At 39.7% G+C, this 13,072-nt stretch overlaps 2 long non-coding RNA genes across 2 annotated transcripts in view; both read left to right on the top strand.

Moving 5' to 3' along the window:
- Positions 1 to 13,072, top strand: part of LOC142829588 (uncharacterized) — a 185,361-nt gene that overhangs the window by 56,317 nt on the left and 115,972 nt on the right. The gene's annotated exons all lie outside the window — the stretch shown is intronic.
- On the top strand, positions 2,031 to 9,113 carry LOC142829421 (uncharacterized). Its single transcript, XR_012903821.1, has 3 exons — positions 2,031 to 2,154; positions 3,397 to 3,515; positions 8,718 to 9,113. It is a non-coding gene; the product is annotated as an uncharacterized LOC142829421 (long non-coding RNA).

Here is a 13,072-nt window from a genome sequence, read left to right as displayed (position 1 = left end):
GTGCGCAAGTGTCCCCGCCCCCTGGCACCCGGCGGGCGAACAGCCACGCCCCCTGTCGCCCAACAACCTCAAAAGGTTGGGGGCCACTGTTCTAAAGCACTTATAAATACATGGACTATTGAGTTTATATCATGAAAACCTGTGCTTCCAGAGCTGTTGCATACAGAAGATAGGTGCTTACCCCCAAAGATCTTACAACTATCTAAGCCAAATTAGTAATGGAAGTGAAAAAACAAAAGAAGTCCTTAAACTTATGTCTATACCTGGTTAAAATAGTTTCCTATCAGAAATTGCAGTTTCTTCAAAATTGTTTCATGGGAACATGTTAATATCAACTAAAACTCTTGATTGCAAGAATCACTTAAACTTTTGATAATGTTTGTCAACTGGTTTTGTTTGACTTATCTTATAAATACATATTAAAATGTTAATATCTGACATCAGAACAAAGCTATTCAACATTACTGAAACTTTTCAGAGGTTCTAAACTTAAAACTTACAAAATATTTTTTCTGTAGGAAATTATGAAATTTCAGGATATTTTTGTTTCAATTTGAACAGCATTGTTTAAATGGTTTAATTTTTCCACTGAATGAAAATTCTGCATTCCCACTAACTGCAGTTATTCACTCTGAAAGATAATTAGCTATCTGCCACTATAATATTGTTTCTTGCCTTTTTAATTATAGCCTATTTTCTGGCATATTTGTCTACCTACACTAATTAAGTAGCATTTTCTCTTTTTTTATAACATTGTTTATTTACATTGTATGGTATTGTGGTAAGTTAAATTGATAAAAGGATTAACACTCCCCAACACCACTAAAAAAAATGGAAAGCATGTCATCAGCTCTGATGCTAGCCAATTCAGTTACTTGTCAGTAAAAGTGACATTGTTTTCATTCTTATGCTATTTTTATTACATGTATTCTCCTTACTACAGAGCATAATTCTTGAAAAATTAGCAACCTAACTGGATCAAATGGATTTCCCAACTGTTATTGTTTCCTGTCCTATGTCTACACTTCAGAATGAAACACACCTGAGAACTCATAATACTAAGAGAATAAATCTGGTCAAGAAATATCTCCATGTTCAGCCAGTAGATGTCTCCCTTATACCCATCCAATGATTACATTAATTTGTTACACACACACATTCCCTCCTACCCGATCTTAATGTCCTCTGAACGCTAAAATGGAGAAAGACTATCAATTAATCTTGATTTTTTTTTTTTAGAGGGAAAATAAATACAGTAGTCATTGTAACTTAAACAAAGTCTAAATGTCAAACATTTTACACAATAACCCCACAAGAAAAAAAACTGTGTGTGGGGAGTAGAACTCAGAAACAGTATTTGGTTTGTTGATGCTGCTCTTCCATATGTTATACTCTGCTCTGCTATGAGTGAGAAAATTTTGCTGTGCCCATGCTGTAATACTAAGCAGTTCAGAATCAAAGGATTTCAAACAACAAAGTTGGGAGGGTGGGGGAGAGGAGGAGTATCTCATTTACCACATAGGACTAGAACTAGTGAATGAGAACTAGAGATGGACAAATATTTCAACATGTTTTCCAGATGCATTAATTGGAATTTGCTTTAAATGAATTTGAAACCTCTTCAGTGTCAGATTTCTGCACATATTCTAGTGAAAAAATTGAATGGTAGCAAAACTCACCAAGTAGCATATTTAGCAGTAGTTGCAGAAAACAATTTAAATAAACATGAGTATTTGATTCTAAGTGTCAGCACAGAAATGTAGTATATGACCAATAAGTTCAATAAATACAGCTTGAATTTTGATTTAAATTAATTGCTTGAAAACCGGAGGGAAGTGGGAGGGGGAGGGGGGGAAGAAGAGCAGCACACTTGCCAGACCCCTGGGCAAAGTGTGAGGGGAAGGTTCTGCACTCCTGGAAGGGGCAGGGCTGTGACAGCCCAGCCCTTAGCGCTTCCCAAAGCATACCTCTTTCCCCACCCCCAGCTCTCAGCTGCATAGAGTCTGCTGTGTTATGATCCGGTAGCGATTTAAAGGGCTCGGGGCTCCAGGCAGACACTACCACAGGAGAAGCAGCTGCTGGGAGCCCCAGGCCCTTTTGAATTGCTGGACCCCAAGGCAGCTGCCCCCTTTGCCCTTCCTGCTTGTAAACAAGGTACAAACTGACACGTTGGCAGAAATGACTCGGGAATCATTTAAAATGACTAATATATGATCTTATCCTACAATGCGGCATGTCCACGTATTGGTCCCCTGCAGAGCCCTACTAACTATATCAGCTGCAGGGCTCCTTGAGTACATTACTTTGCAGGCTCTGAGCCAGGGTGGCCAATAACTTTCATTTTACCCTGGGCAAGGTGGGGAAGGGGAGGGGGTGGGATGGCTCTGGGTCACTGCAAAGGGGCAGGCATGGTGACTAGCCTTCCCCAGCCAGCCTTTCACTGCTACCCACAATGTGGACTCAAGCGGCAATTTAAGGGGCCTAGGGCACTTACCACTTCTGTGGTAGAAGTGGTGGCAGCCAGGAGCCCTACACCCTTTTAGATGGTTAGACCTCAGGGCCACTAACCCTTTGCCACCCCAGCCATAAGTGGTCCTGCTCTGAACCAATAAATTTCCGGTTCAGCATTATCAGTATCTGTGTAGTAATAGTGATAGAAATGTAGCTGTGTTAGTCTGGGGTAGCTGAAGCAAAATGCAGGACAATGTAGCACTTTAAAGACTAACAAGATGGTTTATTAGATGATGAGCTTTCGTGGGCCCACTTAATAATTCACAAGCAAAGGGGATCAGTTAAATGCATCTTATTTTCTCAGCTTAAAGATAAACTTGCATTTCATTTTTTTTAAAGGATTAAGAAATGGCATTGTAACTGCATATGACCTCATGTGGTAGCCATCTGTACATTAACAAAACAGTTCTGTTATGCATTTTAGCCTATGCTTTTTTATATAATACATGCAGATTGCTTATAAATACATACATGTTTTTCTAGCACTCTATGGCTTTGTCTACACTGCCAGTTTTTTCCAGTTAAGTCGCGACATCATTAGCATATTTTCTGCTGTTTCTTTTTGCGCATGGGGTTTTTGTGCAAAAAGCAGCAGTGTAGCCACTTCTGTTTTGAGCAACCCTTCTCCCCCCACCCCCGTTTTGCGCAAGATCCTTATGCCTGTCCCGGATAGGATCTAAATGGGGGGGTTTGCACAAAATGGAAGTAGCTACACTGCTGCTTTTTGTGCAAAAAGAAACAGCAGAAAATATGCTAATGATGTCATGAGTTATGCTAATGAGTCCCTCATTAGTATATTTTCTTGTAATGTAGACATAGCCTAATTTCTTTCCATCTCCCATTGTGTCTCTGGTAAAATACATTTTTCTAAACACCATCTTACAGCCGTATTATTCTGATACTGAGCTCAATCCTGCATGTGGAGTGACATTAAATACCATGGACTTCAGTGAGCATTGAGGAAGCTCATGACACCAAGGAAGTCTTCTGTATCATATGTAGAGGTAAGTATGCTAGGCCTGGCAAAGATTTTATCAACTTTCTTCCTTCTGTCACTTAAGAGATGGCTGACTATTGGGTCCCCACACCATAGAACTGCCTGTCTAAATCCCAGATACCTAAAGTTATAAATCACTAACGTGTAGATTTACATACTTAAAGACCAGATCAGCAGACTCAAGGCTCAGGCTGTGGGGCTATTAAATCCTAGTTAGTCTTTCAGGCTGTGAGACCTCATGAGAGGGAAGGGTATCAGATCCCAACCTCCAGCCAGAACCTGAACGTCTGAACTGCCAATTTTAGCCCTACAAAATGAGTTGGCTGACCTTGCTTCTGAGACTGTGCCAGGAATTTTTCATGTCAGGGTACACTTATCTGTAGATGCTTTTGAAAATATCCCTAGGTGCCTATCTGCATCTTTGTGAACGTAAAAGTCTTTTAAAATCTAGCCCCAATGTGCTGAAATTACTTTTGAATGATTTTAAGTTCCTGCATCACTTGTGCCATTTTGATAATTTTATCCTAAATGAATATTTTAATTTCTCAGCTCAATGTTAAGCTGAAATATTGTTACAATTATGAACATTAGGACATTCTGACTAGGCACAGTTCCCAACAAAATGGGCGATTGATTTTTATTTCTTCAGTCCCACTCTGGTGCAGTTTTCAGCTTCACTGGAAGAAAAGTTTAACACACAAAAAAATATTGTGTCAGTGTTACCGACCCAGAAATACTTTCCTTTCTCTTTCCCCCTCTTTCCCCACCCCATTATATGAGGGTGGTTTCTTAGGTTTGGTCCTGGCTCTTCCGTCAGCTTCTTTCCAATCCAGATCTTTTGACTGGGTTAAATACAAGATTCCAACGAGAGGTTATTTATCATGTTTGGTATTGGATGCTGTGGTGATTGCCTTCTATTCTTTTCTGACTGTAAAACTGAATTAGAGCCTACACCATGCAAATGTACACAATGCACATTATGATGGCAGCTGGTGGACTGCTGCTGTAACCAATTCTGAGTCTTTCTGGTCACAACTTCTGTTTCTTCTCTTTAGTGCTTAGTTTCTTTCTCTCCCCCCCCACCACTCCAAAATCACCACCCTAAAGAAAAAGTAAAAAAGTACCAGTCAGCAGCACCAGCTGGTCCTAGTTCTCTGAAAATAGAGATTCATCCACCCTGCTCATAATCATGGTTTCTAAAGTCTACATCTAGGCAAATAAATAAATAAATAAATAAAAATTGCTCGCAAAAAGTAGATAAACCGTTTAGAAAATAGATTTTTGGGATTCTCCTATTCAGTCCTAGTAGCTTAAATATCGAAATAGTCAACCTCTTCTTACCCAGTCCCCATTCACAATAAGAATAAAAAAAGCAAGACTACTGATCTATCTTTCTCAGAGGTGGGGGTATGACAAGGAATGAGTCAATACCTGTTTACAGCTCAGAGGTCTAAAAGTTTAGAAATCCTAATGAGTGCGTGTCCTGATAGCACATATGCTGTTAATTGTTGTGCACGTTACTGTCACGAAAGGAAAACACAAGGGTAACAGCTCTGTGAAACATGGTGTAAATAGCAGCAACCAACAGCCTTTCCCTCCTCCTTTCTTTAACTTTAAACCCCTGAGTTTAAAATGTCTTAGTTCTATAAAAACAAAAGAAAGTCACTAGAAATACCAATATCTATATTCAGAGGTTCTGAGTAACACTGTACATCAAGCCACTTGCTTATGTGCCTCAATATAGATTTAGTTGCTTAACTTTAGGCCACTGTCCACTTTTCCTGATAAGTGTGCACTTAAGTGATCTACTCTGTATCCCAACATAATATAAACTCACCTGAGGTTACTGTTTACTGACACAAGACAATTGATGTCTTGATATGATCACCTAAGTCATGGATTCTCAAACTGGGGGGACGTGAAGAAATTCCGGGGGGGGGGGGCACAAGGCGACCCAGCCACACACACACTCCCCGTCAATCCCACCCCAAGTTTTGCTGCTTATTTTTTTGGGGGGGGAGCATGAGGGTTTCTCAAAAATCAAAAAGGGGGGCGTGATGCCGAAAAGTTTGGGAACCACTGACCTAAGTGATGGGCCAAAAGTCCTTGTTACTACAAGGTTGCTAACAAAGGCTGATTTGATTTTTCTGCTCCCTGATATTACATTAAAGAAGAGCCTCTGATTTTTCAGTTGCTATTTTTGTTCAATTACTAAAGCAGCTGCTGAGCCTCATCTTTTCTCTATTTTCCCTGATCTTAGTGAATTGAAACTTTTATTTAAACTGCAGAAATCCTGAGCTTCACATTTCTGAGCTATTTGAGACTTCCACACAGCTGTTTTACATCTGGTCTAAGGAGCAGGAGACACTATGACACACATTAATCACCCCTAGTATAAATAAGATTTGTGTAAAACCTTTTAGTGTGTACTGCATTTTGAACTATGGTTCATCTGTGTCCTCCTCTTTATCAGCAAGTTTAGTTTCACAAATAGTGTTATACAATCTACTTTCTCTATGTGCTTCAACATGATAGCTCTATCTTCTTCCCTTTTGAGAGCTGAACTGAACTGTTGTGTATGTGAACCTGTCCAGTGTGGAGTCACTTGAATTTTGGTTTTGATTAATTTCAAATACTTCAGTCTGCAAAGTACTTTTTTTACCCACATTCACATTAGACCTCTGTAAAAGATTTGTATGGCATTGATATGAAACCTTAAATCTGCTCAAGTTTTTGTACAAAAGGTTTGTCCTGAGACTTTAACTTGAAAAAAACCCACAGTTTTAATGAATTGTAACAGATGTTTCCATAATTGTAGATTCAGGTGCAGAAGATATAAAGGGAATCTGAGGGTTCATCTACACTGCACGGTAGATCAAAATAAGATACACAATTTGAACAATGCAAATTGTGCAGCTTATTTTGATCTAATTTCAAAATAGCTTATTTTGAAATTTTGCGTTGTCTATACAGCACCAAATTTTGACATAAACCGCTATTCCAAAATGTCCCTTAACCCTCATGAAATGACGGTTACAGGGACATCAGAATAGCGAGCCTGTTATTTCAAAATCTATTTTAAAATAAGAGGCTGGTTCAAAATCCCATGATAGCTTACTTTGCTTAACAGACTTTGGTGAGAGACCTTGTCAAAGGCTTTCTGAAAATCTAAGTACACTATATTCACTGGATCTCCCTTGTCCACATGCTTGTTGAGCCCGTCAAAAATTCTAGTAGATCTCCCTTTTACAAAAGTCAACTCTTTCCCCCTAACAAATTGTTAATTTATATGTCTGTTTTGTTCTGTACTTCAATACAGACAAACGAATTGAAACTGAAGTCAGGCTTACTGGCCTGTAATTGCCAGAATCACCTCTGGAACTCTTTTAAAGAACTGGTATCACATTAGCTATCTGCCAGAAGCTGATTTAAATTTTAAACCACAATTAGTAGTTCTGTAATTCACATTTGAGTTCCTTCAGAACTCTTTAGTGAATGCTATCTGGTTCTGGTGACTTATTTCTAATTAGTTTATCAATTAATTCCAAAACCACCTCCTATCATCCTCAGATTTGTCACCAAAAAAGAATGGCTCAAGTTTGGGAATCACCCTGAAATCCCCAGCCATGAAGACCGATTCAAATAATTCATTTAGTTTCTCAGCAATGGCCTCATCCTTTTTGAATGCTTCTTTAGCATCTAAATCATCCAGTGGCCCCATTGTTTGTTTAGTAGGCTTTCTGCTTCTGATATATGCTTAAAAAACAAAACCTTTTGCTATTTTTGAGTCTTTGACTAATTATTCTTTTTTTTTACTATATTTTTACACTTCATTTGCTAGAGTTTATGTGCTTTTCTATTTTCCTTACTAGGATTTAACGTTCACTTTTTAAAGGCTGCTTCTTTTACTTTGTTTAGCCAGGGTGGAACACTTTTGTTTCTCTATGGTTTGTGGGGTTTGTGTTTGTGTTTTTTTTTTTTTAAGTTGGGGACATAGTTTTAAATTGAACTTATGTTGTTGTGTCATGAAAAAAAATTCCATGCAGATGGTAGAATTTTCACTTTGGGGTCTGTACCTTTTGAATATTTGTTTAAGTTCCTCATTTTTGTGTAGTTCCCCTTTCTACAATTAAATGCTGTGGTAGTTTCCCCACCATCCCATTGAGATGTTAAATGTAATTATTTTCACATATCGTGCCACTCCAAACAAGCATGACCTGTTCTATACTTCTGATATATTTTGTACACTGGTATTACTGTGTCCAACTGATTATTCTCATTCCACCAAGTTACTGTAATGCGTTACACATTTTTGTGGAGGTTGTATTAATGGAAATTATGTATGCCCAATCCATGTACTTCTCCACACTTGTCGGCTTTCCACCACCCTTAGAGGTGAGACCATTCTACTATTTCCTGGAGCATCTCATCTGTGTACCTCTAAGTCTCCCTTAGCTCCTCCAGTTTAGCCACTCTGGTCTCTAACATATGTTAACAGTCTCTGAGACCCAGGAGCTCCTTGCACTGAATGCACACATGCACCTCCTGCCCATAGAGTAGGTAATCCTATATGGCGGCAATGCGTTCAATAAACCAGATGGCCCCTCTTCCCTTGCTAGACTTCTTCCTGCATTCTCTTTTTAGTCCTGCAGCTTGTTCCTTGGTTGTTTTGTTTTATCACAGGTGTGTTTAGGCCTTAAGTTTAAAGAATTAAATGTATCTAGGTCTGCATCAAGCTCCCTTTCTGAACTCCCTCACACAACTGCCCTTTTTAGCCACTCCTGTTGGCTAGCACACCCCACCATAAATTAAAACTGCATGCTCCACAGCATGTCTGCTGTCCCACGTTCACTCCCTGACACCCGTCTGAAAGTTCTAGCACAGCAGTCAGCAGAGCCATTTCTCCCAGGTTGGCACCAGTTTTTCTATGCAGGGGGAGTTCTTCAGTGCTGCCCTCTAGCTGATTTGGTTTCATTTTGTGCCATACGTGTGAGTGAAACATAGTGAACTAGAGAATCCACCCCATCAATCTTATTTTCCAACCATGTCCACACAACTCTACATTTGGAGATGCTTGATTGTTTTACGTTCCATTTCTCAGCATGGGTTCAGCCATAGAGGATGCTAATTGCTTCCACAGAGATGCTCCCAAGCCCCACTGAGTTCATTGTGACCACACGGAATATCATGTGTTGTTTTGCCATTTCAGGAAGGACAATTCTGACTAGAGATGGATCGGACTCTCACAAATTTAGATCTGAATTCAGATCCAAACTTCCCCCAAGACAAGGGCTCTTGGGATCCAGGGATTAGTTCAGCTGAAGATCCTGAACCGACTAAGAGCTCCACTGTGTGAGATCTCACTAGACCCATCATAGAGCTCTGTTTTACTAATAACTGCCAGTTATAGCACTGTGATTTTAAGGTTCTGTTCCTATCACTCTGACCTGTCTAGTGATGGGTAGATCAGGATCAGGTCTATTAGGTAACTTTGGACATCACCAAATGTTGTAATGTTGATGCATTGTTTCCTGTTTATGCTTAGAACATGACTAAACAGCAGCCAAACTTCATGGCTTCTGGAATATATGTTAACCAAACTCTAAAATATTAATACACACAAATAAAGTTGTCTTTTTCCTTGGAAAACTTTTCTCACTGATCAGTACAACAGTCACAAACATTTGCAAAGGTAAACATGGGTGGGAAAAGAGAGAGACATGGGAAAGATATAAAAAGAACAAAATTGTCAGTTTAAAGCCTTGCATCAAACATCATGCTGTAAGCTATCTGCATCATGTTTAAAATTTAAAGCAAGGGAACAAAACATTCAGAACATACAGATAGTAAATAACAAAATAGACTGTAAATGGAAGACAGCTGGAGACAGCAATTTGGAAGCTATAATCTGTCTTGAGTATATCTGCAACTCAGTACTCATTCTTCCTTCTTGATACTAACAAAGAGCAACAGTGATTCACTGAAACTTGTTCTGAACTTCTGTATGAAGAATTTAGTTTTTAGTGACAATGAAAGAAAGCGGCATGCATTTAAAAACCCAGTAGATAGCTGTACTTATGGTTAGAAGACTGGGAGTAACCAAAAGCATCTCAGCTTCTGAGTATCAAAGTGCGGGCTTCCTACCTTTATAAAAATTCACAGTGGAGGATACTGAATCCATTTATTTTAGGATAAATGAGGATTACTGCCTGTTGGTGCAAATTGGCTGAAAACAGGAACAATTGAGAGATCCCGTTACTCTCCCATTCTCCTTTTACAGTGAATTATGCTGGAATCTCAAGATTGCCAAGTGCACTCATTGTGGTTCAGCATCATTTGCAAATAAAAAAAGGTTATGGAAACCCAGGCCTAAGTCACAGCCGGAAGCAGCAGGGGGGATATTGGCTGAATACTGAAGAGCAGATTCCACTCCCATAGATATGAAAATAGAAAGCAAACATGAGACTGTGGATAGGAGAAATGCCTCCTTATATCATCTGGATAACAGCCTAGAAGACAGTGATCTTTTAATATGTGCAAAGAATATATTTTTCAGGACCTTCTCTTACCAAGAGGATGATGTATCATGTTTTGGCTCTCTAGATAACATCTTGACAGTTTTACTGTGCTCTACGATTTACTAAACATTTGTATAAATGTGGTTTTTGTCTTACACTTTCAACTATGTGGTGTTATAAGTATTCAAAATAAGACACATAGACAACTCTAAATTTTTGGTTGTTAGAAAATCCCGAATAATCAGTCTCAGGTGAAAGAAAGGTAAAAATATTACAAACATTAGTTCGTCATATTGCTGCTGCAAACTTTAAGGATGAGAAAATACAACCCTGTGTTTATAGGACATAATCCTAGCTCAACTCTCCAGAACTGCAAATCAACCCTAAATCTGGATATCCTCAGGTACCACCCTAGCATTTCCCCACTCATGAACTCTGTGTATTGGTGTGTGCTCAGGAGAAGGGGGCATGCAGTTTGATTCTCCATTTTGATATTGTGGGAAGCCACCATAGGTTAAAGTAGCTCTTGGGCAGTTCTGATTCACACTACATATATGATCCAACACACTCTGGCTCCAGGATCCACAGCTGCAAAAATGACACCTTTGCTCACCTCCTCTAATCTTGCCCAAAGCACAGCTCAGTCAGCCTGGGGGATCTTGGCACTGGAGTTCTTCATAACTGTAATCTATGTAATACAAAACGAAACAGCACCTGCTTTCTTTTTCACTATTTAAAATATATCCCTAGTTAGATCCAAGTCCCTAACATATGCAAGTCAATAGCCACAAACATATAGCTGCAGAAATTTGTCTATTAACCGACTGTATATAAATCTGAGGTATCCACACAATTCAAATACCTGTCTTGTTTTCAACCAAGAAAGGATGCTTATGTGAGTCTAGATTATTCCTGGTGTGAGAGGGGAGCTAACTTTGTATATGTGAACATATGCACAGTTATTTATTGTGTGAGTACAAATATGGCTTTATACACACAATGGTTGCTCTCTGATTTTGGAGGTGTAATTAAAACTGCCAGATTTGAAATTTTTGTCAGACCAAATTGCAATTTTGATATGCCACAAAATTTTCACTAAGCTATAGATGGAGATGTGGTACAAGGCAGATTTCTGTCTGATAGCTTTGATGCACAATCCGCATGTCAAAAAGTGCTGCTACATGCTCTTTTCTCTTTTACAATCTAAGCACTTGATCACAGCATGCATAGACAGCTCCACAGCTGAAGAAGCTCAATTTGATTAGGTTTTATACCTAAAGGCTAGAATAACTATTTCCTGAACTCAGTGGTGGCTGGTGACCAAAATAATTAATGGAATGCACAGCTTGTGTGCTGACCAAGTATCATCAAGAGTTAAAACAACAGCAATGATCTCATTCAGTTTATATCACAAGGCAGAGCAGCTGCTAAAAGTTACAACTTTGATAATGACAGGAAAGCATTCTGGGGCATTATCTGCTCAAATAATGTTTTGGTTTTTTTTTTAGCTTGTCCTTCATTTTGTGTAGCAGCTATCCAAATCCTGTAGTTTGGATTGCTGTGTCTCACTTTGTCACCACTTCTAGGTTCTACCTTCTCTTTTCCAGTTCTGGGAGCCACTGCCTATAGCATACAGGGGAAGGGAGTAAGGGGGAAATAAGCCCCTCTTTTCAAATGTAACCTCTTTCTGGCTCTGGGGGAGAGAGGGGTACACAAGAGAGTTCAGTGGATGGTGGGTGAGGCCCTCACAGCTACTGTTCTCACCCATAGCCTCCCATTGATCAAGGTGGGGGCAGCACACAGATATATACACATACCAGTGCCTCAGGGAGACAATTGCTGGTAGCTGGGCAGATCAAGCAGCTAGAAGCTGTTCTAGTTTCACTGTGATGTAGATGGTGGCAGGCAGGGCTGGTGGGCAATAATTGGAGTGGCAGGCTGGGCTGGGAAAGAGACCTGGTCCCAAACTTTTGTGGAATCAGCCCAACCAGGCTGGGTATATTCCTGGTGCCCAGACACCATGGGCCCATATCATTTGCCTAGTATGCCCACTGGGGAAAACCAGTTAATCTAGACTGCTCTGTGGAAGCAGGCAGAATTTGATTCCTTCCCCTCAGTAGTCAACAGCATTTACTGGGTAGAAGAGAGGGAACAGCTGATCCCATTCTCACAGAAGGTGAGAGTGAGAGGAGCAGAAAAAGCTCAAGATGGCAATGTGCCCTCCTTTCCCATTTGCTGTGAAAAATTAGTTTGCCAACTCCCAACCCTCTTTCTCAACTCTGAAACACGAAACCTTGGAAAGGGGAGGTGAAAAAACCCTGGAGCTGCAGTGGGAGCGCATGGACCAGGGCACATAAAATTTTATACGGCACTGGTAGGTATAGTTCATAAAGCCTTTTAGAAAGCCTAGGGTGGAAAATTCAGAGCAAATGCACAGTATTTGGGAGAGAGCAGGAGAGGAGAACAAACCTAGTCAAAAGACAACATATCAAGGAGATCATTGCCCATAGCAAAGTAGTAGTAGTTCAGTATGGACTCAGAAGAATAACTAATTTACAGTAATTAAAAAAATCTGAAGTGTTCAAGTAGTGTTTTCAATCTCACTTTTGTTAACATGATGAAAAAAGTGTTTGTGAATTGTTTAGAGTGCCTTCGTCCAGTTTTGAAGCAGCTCTGCCTTCAATCCACTTCCTGTATATTTTGAGTTTGGGTCATAATTGCTTAAAGTAAGGAAAAATGAAGGAGATGATAGAGGATAACATATAGTGTCTCCCTGCATACAAGTTAGTTCTTCAAATACATTTTTGAAAAAAAAATAGGCACTCCCACAATTCCTGGAGTAACTACAGTTATGCACTGACGCAACCAGCTGCTCAGATTTCTCCCATAATCAGCCCTATTCTTAGCTAACAAGATCCACCCATGTGTTTATTCATCCTAACATTTTTGGTGCATTTTTGACTGCCATGGTATAGTGAACAGAGGTTTTCAAACAGCCAGCCACAATAGTACCCCAGTCCAATTTCCTGACTGGCTTCTGTTAATG

The sequence above is a fragment of the Pelodiscus sinensis genome, chromosome 5 (genome assembly GCF_049634645.1).
Source record: "Pelodiscus sinensis isolate JC-2024 chromosome 5, ASM4963464v1, whole genome shotgun sequence".
Classification (NCBI taxonomy): domain Eukaryota; kingdom Metazoa; phylum Chordata; order Testudines; family Trionychidae; genus Pelodiscus; species Pelodiscus sinensis.
Note: the sequence above shows the minus strand (reverse complement) of the source record. Positions and strands in the feature narration are given on the sequence as shown.